The following is an 18114-nucleotide window of genomic DNA, read 5'->3' as shown; positions in this document are numbered from 1 at the left end:
TGGATAAATGTACGCTATTAGGCACAAACCCAATGGTTTGTGCAGAGAGTGGAAGCTAAAGCTGCTTACAGGACACGGAGGCGCCAGCGAGATCACTAATCACATTTCTTTCAGTAGAAACTATTTAATTATTCCGTCATTTTTGCTCATAAAGGTAGAGCAATACAATATTCGAAACTATAAAAGGGTCTACTTTTATTTGTGTGCACTCACAATATCAACAAAACGTTGCAAACGGTGCTTTTATAAAACAATCATTATGCGCTTTCTGTTGTCTAAACAGCGCTTCACCAAAATAAACCGAAACTCAGCGAATACAAACCTCACAGACATGGTATACATATAGAAACTTATATGTTTCTCAGTTATGTTAAGGTTACATACATTTATAATCCAGTTGCAGATTTCTGCCGTAGTCTCTCCAGACTTCGTCTGGCTGCATCAAGTTTATTTATTTCTTTATTTATTTTTACTGACAAAGACTGACGCTCTCTCTGTTCCACTTGTGCATAATACGTGTGATCCTGCATTTGTTTTTTCATTTCTTTTTTCTCAATTTCTCTTTTTACTTATACCAGACGAACACTACTGACTTACAAATACTATCACTACTATTCTTCATGCGCATTCAACTTCGTGACGACACGAGCGGCCTCCAAAAACACCAATGAAGAAGTAGAACAACTTACTGATGAAACACGCTCTGTAGAGCAGTTTGTTCATTCATGGCTACTATAGAAACATGTTGGCACTAAACGGCGAGTTTCAAGTAAAGGGACCCTTGGTGTATGTAGATATAAATTGCTCATTTTAAGGTTATAAAAACATAATGGCTCATTATATAAGGTCTTTACACATCTGAAAACATAGTTTTGTATATTATATTGCATTTCTGTCAATAGATCCTCCTGAATGCTACACACTGCACCTTTAAAGGGATCAATAGCGTTTAAGATCACAGCCTGTCTGTATGTTAAACGGGACACTCGCAACCAATTGTAAAGACCTTTCGGAACGCACATTGCTCCAAACTGCAGCTACCCCGTCTCCTAATTTTCATTCCATTTGAGCGGGTTTTGAGTAAGCTTTGGGCTGTAGATTTTTGTGGGATCTGGCAACCCTGTTTATGTTGCTAAGGGTGTTGCTCAGCAAAACACAGAACTGTTGGGTGAATTAAGTGGTCATAGCTGTTTTACTAACCATTTTATAAGCTGGAATACACTACACCAGTGGATCTCAATTCTAGTCCTCATGTACCACCGCTCTGCACATTTTGTATGCCTCTTACCTTTTGGGCATGAAGTGCAATTTTTATTTATTTATTTATTTTTTGGTTAACCAGTGCCAACTAGATCAGTCCGGTGGTTAGTACAAAAAGAATATCAAAATGTGTATGTGAATCAAAATGCGTGATTGTGTTTGTTCAGGCAATTATTTCTAAACTCACAATTCAGAGGAGGAATTTAAAGATGAAATTCAAATATATCCATAAAATAATAATAATAATAATAATAATAATAATAATAATGACAGTTTTTCTATGTAGATTTTTTGATGCCCCAGTGACCCCTTTGTTTGTGGAAACCTGTTTGGACCATTTTCATCATCTTCATCTGAACCCAATCGTGGCAGATTGACTTTTATGGCCAGATGGTTAGTTAGTTGGTTGGATTTAGTTTTAAGACAAAGAGTTGCTGAACACGTTTATATCATTCATTATTATTGTTAAAGTGTCTTTGGTGCTTATGATTTTTGACTGATTTTTGAACAGTATCATGTTGAAATTTGCAGACAAACAAATGAATAATTAATCTATTGATTCACACATTTATTTTGTTTTTCTTATAACAAAACAGAAACAAATGAAAACAATAAGTTGTACTAAGAGTTACATCAACAAAGCACTTTGATAACCTATTATCAAATAGGATGATTAGTTACAACAACAAAAACAGTTAATGAATTGAAACATGAGAAATTAAAACGCACACTCACAAATCAAATGGATCTCAAACAGCAGAACAGACATAAAAAAAGAAAAAGAAAAAAAAAACCTTCAAAACTACATTAAGTGACACAGAAACAGTAAATTATTTATAATTATAATTCTAAGATCAGTTTTTTTTCAGAGCAGGTTGTGATTTCTCTCAATTTAAACTCTTGAATCATGGCAAAGGGGGTGGTTCTCAGGGTGTGCAGAGTTAATCTGGTCATTGCTGTCATTGCTTTGCATCTGTTGTGGCCTATTCACTGTAGGGCTTCGTTGGTCTGTATTATCCACAGAGTGTGTTGAGCCACTGGCTCTACTATTATTCACATTGACTGGTGGGGCTTGCTGTTCCCTACTCTCTTCATCTTTTTTGATGTTGAAAACAGTCAAACAAATTGCTGTAATGCAGGAGAGAAGAGCCAGAATATAACCTGTAACCTGGACAGTAAAAATGAAACAATTAATAAATCAAATATTAAATAAATTAAAACATTAAAAAACAAACAACATTTTATATGCAGTTATGTTATATACATTTGTTGAGTTATGTTATGATCACTTCATCTGTTTTGAGTTTTGGACTCTTATTTTACAGTATATTTTGTTCCTTTTGATTCTGTTGTGACTTCCTGTGTTCTTGTTTCATTTGTTTTCTTTGCCTGCCTTGTCAGAGACCATTGTTAGTCTCCTTAGCAACCAAACACTTACACCTGTTCCTTGTTTTAGCCCTTAGGTGTGTTTGACTTGAAGGGGTGCTACTCAGACCAAACATATGGCATATCCCAGGTAAAAAAAAAAAGAAAAAAAAACTTTATTTCAGTACACTTAGTACACTTCCATAATGTGCTTAAAGTGACCTATTTTTGCACACTAATTTTGTACTTAATAGATCAATTTGGAGGAGATACGTCACTTGCGGCTGCGCACGCATAGTGGTTGCAGAAGAACACTGGTAGCAAGTGAATCTTTGGAATAAGAGAATATATATATATATATATATATATATATATATATTTTATATATATTATTCTTTTGATGTCAAAATTGAAATGCAAATAATTTTGATAGAATATTAAATATATCGTCAAAGATGCCATTTGAAGCTAAACGCATACATTTAAACATATATACTATAGATGAAAACGTCTATGATTACTCTGCTTTTAAAGCATAAATTTGATTTAAACAATAGGTCTACATAATATATGCTGTTCATAGGGGATATATTGTACTAGCCCTATCATTACAGCATGAAATATTATTTAAACCTATTACTATTAACATTTTTTGCATAACATTTATTTATTTTATCTCACAATTCTGACTTTTTTTCTCGCAAATGCAAGTTGGCATTACTCATGCAATCTCCTAATTCTGAGGGGAAAAAAAGCCTATTCTGAGCTGAGAGAAAAGAGATAATGACGAGTTGTTTTTCCTTATTAGAATTGTGAGATATAATCTCGGAATTGCAAGAATAAAGTCAGAATTTTGAAAAAAAAAAAAAAAAAAAAAAAAATGTTTTTTATTATTATTATTCCATGGCTCTATAGACTGCAACTTGAAAACCGTCATTTAGTACTGTCACCAGATAGGCTCCGCCCACAACAAAATGACATGCCTGTTTTGGATCAAGTGTGCTGCATAAGTCTTGAAAAGTGAAGCCAAACGTTTCGATCGCCCCCAGGTGGCTGATCCCAGTATAAACCCTGCCCTCTCCATCTAAAGGGACATGACGCAAACTATATAATTTAAATTTTTACTTCAAATAAGTGTTTTCCAAAGTTGTTTTTTGTCATTTTATATAGTTTTTACCACGCCGGTGTAAGTTCAAGTGTTCGTTTATTAAATAACTTCGGTTTTAGTTAGTTATGTGATGCTATAAAACGGGAACGTGACGTCATGATTGACAGCTGTGATTGACAGATTGTCTGAGTGAACTAAGGCTCCAACGGACTTTTTGGGGATCTTCAGGAAGAGATTGGGGTTTTATTTACCTTATTTTGACAGAAGCCTCTGGTACTGCAAAAAGCAGACAAAAATTTGAGCAGTCAGGCTAATTAGGGGCTTGTGCTTGCGATCGTCTCTGCGGGAGTGTGGGCGGGACGCGGCTCCACTTTGTTCGCTTTTGGGACCAGACTCTGGTCCCAAATCAGCGCAATATGGTGGCTTCACTTTTCCTCAATTGAAGAGAGTGAAGTTGCGTCATCCATCTTTTTTTTTTACAGTCTGTGTTTCGGATCTGTAAGACTATCCCAGAATCAGAATCAGAATTAGCTTTATTTGCCAGGTGTGCACAAACACACAAGGAATGTTGGTGTTTTTTTTTTTTTTTAAGGTACTGCTCAAGTACTGTTCACTGCAGAGCCAAATGGCCTCCAGCTCCACCTCTGTGTGAACTAATGGGTGGGGTTAGTAGATTGTAAGTGTTACACAAATCTGTCTAAATCTGTGTTAGTGAGCACTTGTCCTTTGCTGAGATAATCCATCGACCTCACAGGTGTGGCATATCAAGATGCTGATTAGACAGCATGATTATTCCACAGGTGTGCCTTAGGCTGGCCACAATAAAAGGCCACTCTAAAATGTACAGTTTTACTGCACTGGGGGGGTCTGAAAACCAGTCAGTATCTGGTGTGACCACCATTTGCCTCACGCAGTGCAACACATCTATTTCACATAGAGTTGATCAGGTTGTTGATTGTGGCCTGTGGAATGTTGGTCCACTCCTCTTCAATGCCAAGTTGCTGGATATTGGCAGGACTGGAACATGCTGTCGTATACGCCGATCCAGAGCATCCCAAACATGCTCAATGGGTGACATGTCCGGTGAGTATGCTGGCCATGCAAGAACTGGGATGTTTTCAGCTTCCAGGAATTGTGTACAGATCCTTGCAACATGGGGCCGTGCATTATCATGCTGCAACATGAGATGATGGTCATAGATGAATGGCACAACAACGGGCCTCAGGATCTTGTCACAGTATCTCTGTGCATTCAAAATGCCATCAATAAAATGCACCTGTGTTCGCTGTCCATAACATACGCCTGCCCATACCATAATCCCACCGCCACCATGGGCCACTCGATCCACAACATTGACATCAGCAAACCGCTCACCCACACGACGCCATACACGCTGTCTGACATCTGCCCTGTACAGTGAAAACCGGGATTCATCCGTGAAGAGAACACCTCTCCAAAGTGCCAGACGCCATCGAATGTGAGCATTTGCCCACTCAAGTCGGTTACGACGAACTGCAGTCAGGTCGAGAACCCGATGAGGATGACACGCATGCAGATGAGCTTCTCTGAGACGGTTTCTGACAGTTTGTGTAGAAATTCTTTGGTTATGCAAACCAATTGTTGCAGCAGCAGTCCGGGTGGCTGGTCTCAACGATCTTGGAGGTGAAGATGCCAGTTGGATGTACTGCCAAATTCTCTGAAACGCCTTTGGAGATGGCTTATGGTAGAAAAATGAACATTCAATTCACGGGCAACAGCTCTGGTAGACATTCCTGCAGTCAGCATGCCAATTGCACACTCCCTCAAAACTTGCAATATCTGTGCTGTATGATAAAACTGCACATTTTAGAGTGGCCTTTTATTGTGGCCAGCCTAAGGCACACCTGTGCAATAATCATGCTGTCTAATCAGCATCTTGATATGCCACACCTGTGAGGTAGATGGATTGTCTTGGCAAAGGAGAAGTGCTCACTAACACAGATTTAGACAGATTTGTGAACAATATTTGAGAGAAATAGGCCTCTTGTATACACAGAAAAAGCCTTAGATCTTTGATTTCAGCTCATGAAAAATGGGGGCAAAAACAAAAGTGTTGCGAGTGCCACTTCTAAAATGATTAATTTATATTTTTTCAAAATAAAATCTACCTTAAATGTGCAACCACCATCTGTGAATTCATTATTGCACACTGGGAATTGTTTACAGTTACATATGTAACCCTCATTCTCTGAAGGGAGGGAACGGAGACGTTATGCCGACTGACGTCAGGGGTCTGATTTGAGAACCCCAATCACCTCTGAGCATTAGAAAAAAAAGGCCACTAAAAATTGGGGAGTGGAATTTGCATGCCAAGCCCCTCCCAGTGCATATGGGTAAATGATGGCAGGGTGCATCCACTAATTCAGGTTTGTGTTGAGGAGCCGAGATGCATCTTGGCATTCAGCGCAGTCCGAGGCTGTGGTATGGGGGACGTAATGTATCTGTTCCCTTCTACAGAAACGTTCTCTTTCAGTCATTAACGTTCAATGTTACATCGACTGATGTAAGGGTCCCTAATGAAAATACCACAACCCGAACTGTGTTATGTAAATTGACAATGCATACGTATTCCACGTAAATGCGCAAAGCACGGGCAGAACACAGCAATGCAAGGGCAGTGCTTGCAAGTTCACCACCTGGTCCTGAAAGGAAGTGGTGGGAACCTTGGGCACATGACAAGGCCGGGGTCTCAAGATAATGGGTCTCATGCATTAAAAATTGCGTAGATTATTCATATTTGTACACACATTCGAACTTCTCACAAACACTTTCCACCTAATTCACAACACATGTATACGCACATGAATTTGTTTCTAACTACGTTCTCGTGTTAGTGAATTTGGAGTATTCTAAATAAGCAGCTGCGTGCACAAGGTTAGTCATTTGCATAAAACACGCCCAGAATATCTCCATATAAGGGTTTCCGCACACGCTTTCCTTACAGCCTTTCGTCACTCATGTCAAAGAAACTCCACTCAACGCAACCTCATATGACGCTGTCTACAGATGCGCTCCCGTTATCTCTTTGAGTAATGCCAAGTCCTCAAAATCAGTTCATGCACAATAAAACATATATAGATCATTTTATACAGATCCAGCTGACAGAGCTTTCATTAGCCGGCTTTACAAGCACTGTCATTCAGAGAAACCTTGCAGATCACGCTAGTCCAACTCAACTTCTCTTACTTTTTCACTATATATGATGAGATAATTTTAAGATGAAATATATAAATTTTATCGTAATTATATATAATTATATAAAATATATAACTATCATCCTAAGATCAAAAAACATTATGTATAGCCTAAATATAGATTATATAGAGTTTTTAGACTGGACAGAGTGTGAATTTTTTTTTTTTTTTTTTTTTTTTTTTTTTTTTTTGCGTATGAGTGTTTGAGTGTAACTAAGTTGGGTACCAGTGGTGGAGACAAGAACAGATCCTGTCATCTTTGGGTTGTCTGTCATGCATCTCAGCCAGGTTCAGTCAAATATGGTGGACATCACCTTTACGAGGGGCCGCACCATGACCTTTGTTGTAGAGAAAAGTCGCTCGCCATATGCTCTTCTGGCATCAACCCTGAGTCAGAACTACTCTCGTGCAGCTTTGGCTGGTGCTGAGCCAGATCAGACGCGCTGAGCGCTTGTCATACTATCGCAACTATTCCATGTTTTCAACCATATATAATGCTTATTTTAGGTTCCAGACATTTAAATACACATAAGTCCTAGTAAAAGGATGCATTTATAGTTAGCAAAATATACGCCGATGTCTGTGGAAGCGGCAATAATGATCCTTACAAAGGATAGGTAACTATAAAGTTTACTCTGCTCTTCTCCAAGCTCACCAGAGACTTACTTTAATGTTTTTCGGGAGGAGGGGATGAATTTGCGTTTTGTAAATCCCACAGCTCGGATTCAGCGTGAACTAACATGGCGGCGCCCATCACTCGGCATAGATCAACTAACACGCTCATTATAAAAGTGTTTAAACCTCCATCTACTTGCACATATTTCAGAATCGGAATATCAGATATTTCATAATACAGTGAGCACGTTTGTGAATATTAATAATAAAAAGGGAAAACGATATAAAAGTGATACATGTGTCATACAGCGCTATTGTGGCTGTGTTGTGTCACGTGACAAACAGGACGCGTCGCCATGGAAACAATAAGGCTATAAGTTCTAAATAACGGTCACCTAAAAAACTCACCCTGGGGGCTCAGCTAGAATATTTTAAACTCACGTGTGAAAGGGTTAACGGTACAAATTAGCCTTTTTCACAAAAATCGGAAGTGACGTCAGCGCAGGGTAAAGTCAGTTCCGCTACAGGTCTGTGCCTATTATATTAATATGCTCTTGTCTCAAATAATGCCTTTTACCTTTTCTTTTTTGTCTGCTTTCCAAGTTGTTATATAATCAACAAAGAAACAACATTTTACTTGTTTGTAATTTATATGGGCACTCAGACCGGTACTCGTCAATATAATATATGCGCAACATAGCACCAGCTAGTTTCTGTTCTCCATATCCGGTATATTTGTATTTTCTCAATTTACTCAGTCATTTCCCTCGAATCACTACATCATGGTAAATTATGACAGCGTTTATATCCAAATGCATATTTCCCCAAGAATAAATGAAACAATTCTGAGTCCGGATGATGCATAAACTCAGTACAACAACGTAATCCAGATCCAAAAGGAATAAAGCCATTAATCGGAGTCATGTCTTATTTATTATTATATTATTTTATTATGTATATCCCTGGGCACATTATGCAACGTACATTTACACCCTAAAGTTAATAATGCAAAGGAGAGCAAGTAGAAAATACAATATTACTTTCATGATAATAATAATAATAATAATAACAATATTAATCACGAAAAAAAAATGATGTGAAGAGTCATAATGCACAGCCAGCACCAAATAGACAGTACAGCAAAACTTAAAACTGTACTGTATTATAAGTGCTAACATTCATAATTAAATAAACATAGTATTTGTGATGACCAGACGCTGACACAAAGTTTTTGAATAAATGTTTGCTATTTTTAGAGTAAAACACCGGTATATATCATAGTATCATAGTATCTATTTTGTAAAAATAGACTTTGATTCCCGAACTTACTCTTGTTCAGTAGGGCCGCTGCTGTCACCGGAAAAACATTTACCCTGCAAGCGCCAATCCGGAAGCCAGAAACACGGAAGTGTGAAAAAGGCTAATTCTCTCAGAGACGACGAGAGACGAATCTACTTTACCATGCTGATAACTGTATATAACTGTCTTAAAGTATTCCCTTAATATTTCTATTCGACATCTTGCTGGGACAGTATAAATGCTTGGAAATATTTAACGTCTTTAATTCGTCTCATCATTTGCAGCGTTCCTTCCATCCAATAATCGGAGTAAGTTTTGTGCTTACTTTTTAATCAGAAATAAAGTACCAGCTTTCAAATTCTGTGAATTCTATCACAAACTCTACAATTTATAAATGTGGTTTTTCAGCCACAGAAAATGTCAAGAGGTTAAAATGCACAATTGTCACGTAAATTCACATTTACCTCAGAAAAGACATTCATTGTACATAAACTCGATAGCAAGAAAAAAAAAAAAAAAAAAAAAATCCAGAGAAGCATTGTATTACATTCGTTATATTTTAGTGTTAGTATGATGAAGTCATGGGAATGTGCAGGGAGACCTCAGATACAAAAACGCGGAAATTAGGAAATATTTCGTTAATGAAATTATTTCGCGGTGGCTTCACTTTTTATGATGTCTTTAATTTAGTTTTATATTAGTAGTTGTAGCCATTGCAGCGTGGGTGTTGTCTCAGCTTTCACTGCGGGAGAATGTGTTTGCGTGGACGCGCATCGTCTACGCCGGACGTAGTTGCGCCTGGTCGTAGTTTTAGCTGGTGCAACAATTGTAAATATTTATCTTAAAGTTGGACGTTGCAAAGCCCAGCGTAGGGCTTACACCCAGCTTTTTTACGTCTAGCTGGTGCAACCGGCCCCAGTGCTGTATCTGACTACACTTAAAATCAGCGTAAGTGTTAGGGCTTATTAGTGTATTTATATTAAATGTACTTAAGTAGCACAGTTGGGAAAATAAAATGTTTTACAATTTTATTTAGCACAAAAACAAACAAACAAAAAAAAGTACTGCAAATTTACTTTTTAGTGCATTCAAGTACACCTTATTTTTACCTGGGATGGCATCAAAGCATAGTGACAGCTACGGTATACAGAACAGATTGATTCCTGGTACTTTAGGTTCTATTTCAATAAAATCTATTTATTCGTTAAAATCGTTTGCATTTAGATCCTCTCACTTATCTCTGAGTTCACAAGCTTAACAAATATATTTGTACTTGCAGATGTAACTATAAGACTCACAAAGCTGGAAGTTTATTTAGTGGTTGGTTGAGATGGTTTTGTGGGCTAAATATAATTAGTTTTTGAACACCTAGGACAACCAACGTGATCTTGTAACTAATTTACAAGCTGGTGATTTTGCAGAGCTTGAGGGCCTACCCCTAACCCCAACCCCAACCCCAACCCCAACCATGAGATTATATGAATTCATATGAATTAGTGTAAAATTGGCCAAATAGTTATGATTTACAATGTTTGTTTGGGGTAACTGTTTATCTTTATTTAGAGACATGCCCTCTAAATCTCTAAATATATATATTTAAATATATATATATATATATATATATATATATATATATATATATATATATATATAAACAGAACAGAACAGAAAAAAGAACTGTCTTCACTGACAACACCAATTTTTGACCTGCACTCTCTGTGAAATTAATCAGCCAATGATGAAAGCACAGTCCCTATTTGAACTTTAAACATCAATCATATTCTGCTGGTTTAGACCTGTCTTAAAGAAATTACCAAAATGTGAAAGAAAGTAGATGGGTTAAAAATGAGACATTTACCTTTGATCCATTAATATACTTCTGTGTTTGCACATATAGCTCAGTGTCATTTGTTTCTGGGCTGAATCGTGTAGGTTTGCACCAGTTTATACAATTTGGATGTAGTTGCTTATCACAAGCATAGTGTCCATTCCAGTATGTAAGTCCACATGCAATATAATCTCCATCAATGAAAAATATGCAGAGCCACACCACAGACGGAACCAGACAAAAACAGAATGTAGAACAATTTAGCTCAGTTTCTTTAGACTGAGATGTGGAATGTGTTGTGCCGTCTTGTGCTTCAGATGTTTTGTTGGTCTTCTGTACTCTATACAGTAGAAATAGGAACATTATAAGAGTAACAAAGGCAGCAGGTACCAAATAGATGAAAGCTGCTGTGAATTGATTCCACCAAAGACTACATGGGCATGAAAATTTTATATCCATTATTATTTGAAAACCCAATAACAAAACTATGAGTGGACCAGTTATCCTGATTTCATCTTTGGACAGAAATTTAAATACGGCTATAACGTTTGTAGGAGCCATTCTTCATATGCAACACAACGATGACCCTTTTTGGTTTCTCCTGCCGGGGAAGTTTCTGGTCCAGTGGTCTACGAAATTCACATGAAAAATCCCTGCGATGGAAAAACAGGTACTTAGTGACAATTTTACTCCATTAAAAGTTCAACTGTCTGGCCAAAAACACGCTTGAGAGAGTAAAAAAAGTATAAGTTTAAATTGTGTATGAGTATTAAAAAAGTACAGTACCCAAGAAAAAAAAGAGAGAGAGATTCTTGTTTCATCATGTTTAATTATCTTCTCAATGCAAATTGAAATTGCTTAAAAAACTAATTAATTTATTAAATAATAAAATAAGCTCTTTTTAGTAAAATTCCATTAAATTGAATTGAATAATCCTTATGTATTTTAACTGAATAATTGATTAAGGATTGTACAATTATTCAGTTAAAATATGTCAGCATAGAATTTTTGAATTGATTATTATTATTCATTTTTTAAAGGTAACATTTTAAACAGTATGAGCATTGTATTGTTGAAACAAATATTGTGTTTTAGTCTCAACTATTTAAGAATCATTTCACAGTATTGCAATCATAAATGTACAGACTCTTAACTTGCCACATTTGACTGAAAAGCAGTTAAAATAAAATGAATAAACACTAATAATTTGTTGATTTATTATTTATTAAATACCTTTGAATAATAAAACATTTAATCTCAAATTTCTGCATTGAAGACCATGTTGCTCTTACTTACTCTGGTTGTTGCTCTTGTCTTGGTCTTGAAACTACTGTCTGTGAAATTATTGCTTCTTGCAGCTACAGGGAGTAACTGACAGGAAGTCACCGCCCAACATGCTTTAGCAGGAAGTAGGAGGGTAGCAGTAGGGGGGTAGAATATCCTCTTTGGTGCCCCAAACCTGTAAAAGAAGTTGATGATGCAGCGATAGATGACTGCAGCCGATTTATTCGGAATCGCATAGGCCTTGGCCCATTTGGTATAGTAGTCAACCAGGACACAGATGTACTCATTTCCATTTTTTGTCCTGGTGACTTTGCCCACGAGGTCCATACCCAGAAGTTCCAGAGACTTATTCACCTTAAAATTAAAAGAGCACAACAAATACATTTAAATCTGTGACCATATTATGTGACACATTCTCTTTGAATGCCTGAGAACAAGCTTACAACACTTATTGGGATGTCCTTGGGCTCCTGCTTAATGGACAGCCTGCTAAATTGGCAGTCTGCACACTGCAAAACCTGATATTCAGAAATAAGTACATGAGAAAAACAATCTAAAACATAATCCATTTGTATCTCACTTCAAAGCTGAAAGGAATATTTTCATATTTACCCATTTATCGATCTCCACCCCCATTCCAGGCCAGTAAAATCTGGATGAAATGGCTAGCTTGGTCTTTTCTGTTCCGCGGTGTGCTCCATACGGGCTGGCATGGAATTCTGAAAAGATTTGGTTGGCCTTTTTTTGGCCAACGACCACTTTTCTTCGCAACTCCACATTTTTTTTTTTTTTTTTTTTCATCTATTAACACTTATGCAGTCTTCATTTTGGGTTGTACACTCATGGTGTTTGGGGTTTCTAGAGACCCCAGAGACCCCGCAACGAATTTAATTTTCTAACAAAATAATAGTTTTTTTTTTTAAACAAAACATTTTTCTGTTCATTAATGTTTTTAGCACATTTGTGCAGTTTTTTCAGAGGATTTATTATAATTTTTTTAATTCATATAAATTAATAAATTAATATTTTTTTAATAGGTTTTTATACAAAAGCAGCTTTTTGTGTAAAATTCCCTTTATAGAAGACCCAGATTTTTAACTTCATTCATGGGGATAGCATGGATCATTTGACATGGTTTAGTGTAAGATTTTTTTGGAAAATGCTGTTTTAAAAATAAAAAAATATCATTTTTACAAGTAGATGGCTGCAGAGCTCCACCATTTACTATCTGGCTAATTGAAAGACATCTTTTTACAAGTTTTTTCAGTTGGACTGATATCTACATATTATTAAATCAAAATTATAACAATAAAAATTACTATTGGTCAAAGTTTCATACTTTTTGTACTGAAAAAAAAAAAAAAAAAAAAAAAAACAGTTTTTCAATAATGTTACATTATGATTAGAATCAAACCAACAAAATGTCGATTCACCATAAGGGGAGCCACCAGAGCTGTTTCAAGCTCCTCCAGAAAGAGACTTCTCTTGAAGGTTTTCCCTCAGTGCCATTCTGGACATATGCCAGACCACAGCACGTATGAATTCAGTGCAGAGTACAGTGCAGAGAACAGCAGATGAACTAAGTGTGTGTGTTTGTAATATTCCAGATGTTAGTCACTTACACCTGGTGCCATACGGTAACAGTATGTGGTCTGTGTTGTAAGGACTTCTTTTTGGCATACTCTAGAAGCAGGCCCGGCAATGATCTGTATGACCGACCCCTTCACCTCTGGAATAAGATTTTAAACACGAAAAGCAATTTCAACCAAAGGGTATCGCTCCAATCTGATCTGTACCACCTCAATTTCTATTTGACCCACTCCAGCCCCCCAAAACTTCGATGCGGACAATAACTTTAACTGCTAAATTCCGCCACATAAAAATAATGTTTTAGACATAAATGAATTACTAGGGGAAAAAAAAATTACATTTGTTAAATACACACTGATGTTTGTGAGTTTGTTAATGCACTGGTGTGTGAGAAAAGCAGCAATAATCCATTCAATTAAAATCTGATGATGCATTTTATTCATATATAATACCCCAATTATTTTATTTTATTTTATTTTTTTCAGCAGAGGATTGAAATGAATTATTATTATTGTATGACTAAACAATAATAAACAACTAAAATACTTGAAATCTACATAAAAATAGCAGAACGCAAACACGTATATGACATAAACATAAAATCTAGAAATCTGAAACAACAGAATTCTTCAATTTCAGTATTCATGTCTGTGTGTGTGTGTGTCATTTTAATCAGAACTAATCACCTTACAGCCGACTTCATTTACTCTATTTTCTAATTCAATATCTCCTAAATGTAATCCGTTGTAGAACCGCTGCTGTCTTTTTTATGAATGTATAGAATATTCATGTTAGACAATGCGGAGTAATAAATAGCAGTGAACGGTCGGTCTAGGTGGTGTCCTGGGATTTTACTATAGTGCTATAGGCATGCTCTAGAGTGAGAGAGGTGGGCAAAGGTAACCTAATGTAACTGTTCACTTTTTTTTTTTCATTTAGCTTCTCCCAAGCGCGTTTACCTTCAAGTTTGTGTTTGTCATTACGAGCCCGTTCTCCTTCGCGTCAGTTTCGGTTTCTTATAAGCAAAAGTAGATTGCATTAGCGCCCCCTTTTGTCGGCCTTTTTTTTTTCTAGATGATGAACCGTCCAGAACGTCCAGATGGCCAGTCCGCTTCTGGTTACGTCCCGTCTAGGGAAAAGGTGCAACATGAAATGACTTGCATGGACAAACATTTGCAAAGTTTATTGGTTGCTTTGGTTTGGGAGCTGACAAAGCCAAAATAACAAACAAAATGTTCTTAGTTTTTAAACCCCAACCTTACCTTACCAAAAAAAAAAAAAAAAAAAAAAAACATACAATACAATACAATACAATCACTGGCCTAACTACCTAACCCAAAAACAGAGATCAAAAGTTCACAAACACAAATGTTGTCAGACCTCTTAACATTCCAATTATCTATTTTTACAATATTTGCAAACAAACTATTTACAGAGCCAAGCAAATAAATTTAGAGGGCAATCCAAAATCATTGTCAGACAGGCAAAGGGGTCAAGTACACTTGGTTTTAAATTGCTGTGTACCTATCAGGAAACAGCAACAATCAGTTTAAACATTTGTGAGTCTTCTCTATCTTTCAGGGGTTCGTACTACATAATCAGTATCACTTAACTTTACTTCAATCACATATCACATAATATAAATGCATTAATAACACATAATGAAATAGAAAAGTTATTTTAAATTGTAATATTATATTGTAGTATTACTGTTTGTAACTTTGTTGTTTTTAATTAAATGCAGCTTTGGTGAACAAAAGAATCTTCTGTCAAAAAAGAAAATGTTGTGTCAGATTTTACAGTATAAAGTTTATCAGTTGAAACTGATTTAAAATAAAGCTACAGCCCTCTATTGATCTCTTTATCTCCAACAGGATCTTGCAGGGGACACAAATATATAGTAAAACTATATGTTATAGTTAAAAATACCAAAATATGAAGGGAAAAAAAGAGCTTTAGCTTTCTTTGTATGCCTCAGTCACTTGAATCAGTCGCCATAATGTGGACTTTCTTCTTTCAGCGATTTGAACGCAGACCTTTTCTTTGCTTAGACAGTTTCTTTTTCCTTTGCTTTACATCATTGCGGTAGATACACGCCACAGAAATTAAAATAACGCTTAAGACAAAAATGGCAATATAACCAGCAAGCCGGGGGTAAAGATGTTAGAGATGTTAAGTTTATATTATTAAGTTTAAACAGCACAGCTTTTGTGATTCATTCTGTGAACATTATACTTTAAAATCTAAAAACTGCATCCTTGAGGTAGTCTGAGGTACATCTGTCAGTCTGAGAGTTAGATTGTAATTTATAACAGTCTTATTCTGAACACATTTCTTTTCAAAATAAAGTTTATAATAAAGCTGTATTTATATTTATAAAAAAAAATCACTTAATTTTTTAACAAATACAACTGTTATTTGAAAGTATAGTCTGTGACTTACCTGTGAGTGTCTGATATACAAGAGAATCTGGTTTTGTAGTTCAGCTTCTTCTCCAAGCATCAATTCAGTAGGTTTGCACCATTTTATTTTTAGTTTGTCATCATAAGTATACTGTCCTTTCCACTTTGTTTGACCACAGGCAATATAATCCCCATCTATAAGTAACAGAATCATCCACATAGAAAATGGAAATAAACTAATTAAAACATTAACGCATGTATTTCCATGTCATATGCACTTGCTCTTTCTATATTTTCTTCTTGATCATTTCCTGTTTCTTGCTTTTCTTCAGATTTAAGTAAACAGAGAAACGTTAAAGCAAAAACAAGAAAAGCAGGTGCAAAGAAGACGAGGACTGTTATTCCTATATTCCAGGATTCACTGCATGGACATGAAAATTTGAAATCGGCCAAAATGTCCAATGGAATCAACAAAAGGTTTCCTGGAACAGATTTTAAAAAAGTCGTTTAGCCAGTTCGCTCTTAAATGCAGATGGAAATTTCATCTTCTGAGACTTCACAAATCTGCTTGTTTGACTATAGATAATGTTTTAGTATCTTTATGCTCTGTGGAAGTATTTGTAGCTCGTTGCTCAAGATCCTGATGAAAAGATTTTTAAATGGTGAGGTGTTCTGCAATACAGAAATTGACAAAAACAAACACAATTCAATAACATTCTAATTATTACAAATATGTCATTCCTTGCAACTTATTATTAGACATCATCTTTACGTATTTCAATAATTTATTAAAAAATAATTTAATTTAAAGTTAATGCATGTTTTTAGACTTACTCTTGTTGTGGCTCTGTTGTGATGTGTTGTCTGTGTCGTTCTACATTATCATTTAAAGGTGTCGAAGCTGCACGTCTTAAAAGGAAAGGTACAGGATGTGGTTGTGTCATCAAGAAGAACATGTTTTGGATGTATTAAGCAATGTGTAAACATACGAAGGAATTACTGGCATAGGGAAGTATAGAGAATTATTAATTTATAATTATTTATTTATTTATTTATTTAAATAATACGTTCACTCCCCCCCACCTACAATCCCTGCCGGACCTGAGACTCAAATCTGCAGCCTTTGAGTTGCATGTCCAACTCTCTAACCATTAGGCCATGACTGCCCCCCAAAAGTACTGTGCCCCTTGCAGCACTGGGAATGCATGAGAAAGCTTTATCTGTAATCCACTCATCGTGCTTTTGCAAATTATACAAATAAATTTTTTTTTATTTTATTTATTTATTTAGTTTATTTATTTATTATTTTTTTTCTTTCCATCTTTTTGTTTTGTTCTGTTTTGTTATAAGACAAAACATGTCAAAGTACTTATGTGCTGCATTTGAAGTAATCTGATGGCATAGGATATTTTTCTGAAGGAAATAAGTGAAAATTGAAAATTGTTGTGGTGTAAATTTCTTTAGATTTTTTTGTCATTAACTTCTATATGATGATTTTTACATTCTTCTACATCTTCTATCCCTATATCCTAAAACACTTCCACAACACTCTCATTGTATTGCCTCTGGTGTGGCAATGGCATTAGATTTTGCTATTCCTTCAGCATTGTACTAGAACCCACTGGAGCAGAACTTCCTGACCTTTGCTGTCCATACCCTGCTATAGCAAAACTTCTTGACCCTTCTCTCTGTCCCAGATTCTTGCTGTTCCACTGTAGCAGAACTCAGTTCCTGTCCTATCATAGCAGAACCTATTGGATATACACAGAAAAACTGTAAATATCAAAATCACATCATTATTTCTGTCACACCCCTGTGGACTGTTTTCGTGTTTTTCCCCTTGTATGCCCTTATTTGGTCCTTCCTGTTCCGTTTTCAATTATTTTGTCACTGTTTGATCGTTCGCACCTGTCTAACCCGATTGGTCTGTGTATTTAAGTTCGGTTGTTTCCACAGTTTAGTTGTCGGTTATTGTTATTGTCATACTCAGTCTGTTTATGTCACTCCCGATTATTAAGTCTTGTCTTGTCTGTTTTCATTGGATTCCCTGCTGTTCCTGTCTGTTCCTGCTCGATGTGTGGATTAATTAATAAATGTGCATGTTCCGTATCCTCCTCGTCATACTCCTCA

The 18114-nt window shown here is 36.0% G+C and overlaps 2 long non-coding RNA genes across 2 annotated transcripts; both read right to left on the bottom strand.

The window, feature by feature from the left end:
* Positions 1-1897: 1897 nt before the first annotated feature.
* Positions 1898-12969, bottom strand: LOC127153535 (uncharacterized). Its single transcript, XR_007825283.1, has 4 exons — positions 12436-12969; positions 12005-12346; positions 10739-11361; positions 1898-2428 (listed from the first exon to the last, which is right to left on the bottom strand). It is a non-coding gene; the product is annotated as an uncharacterized LOC127153535 (long non-coding RNA).
* A 4-nt stretch (positions 12970-12973) lies between these two features.
* Positions 12974-16882, bottom strand: LOC127153536 (uncharacterized). Its single transcript, XR_007825284.1, has 4 exons — positions 16819-16882; positions 16025-16656; positions 14542-14711; positions 12974-13721 (listed from the first exon to the last, which is right to left on the bottom strand). It is a non-coding gene; the product is annotated as an uncharacterized LOC127153536 (long non-coding RNA).
* Positions 16883-18114: the final 1232 nt, after the last annotated feature.

The sequence above is a fragment of the Labeo rohita genome, chromosome 22 (assembly GCF_022985175.1).
Source record: "Labeo rohita strain BAU-BD-2019 chromosome 22, IGBB_LRoh.1.0, whole genome shotgun sequence".
Classification (NCBI taxonomy): Eukaryota; Metazoa; Chordata; class Actinopteri; order Cypriniformes; family Cyprinidae; genus Labeo; species Labeo rohita.
Note: the sequence above shows the minus strand (reverse complement) of the source record. Positions and strands in the feature narration are given on the sequence as shown.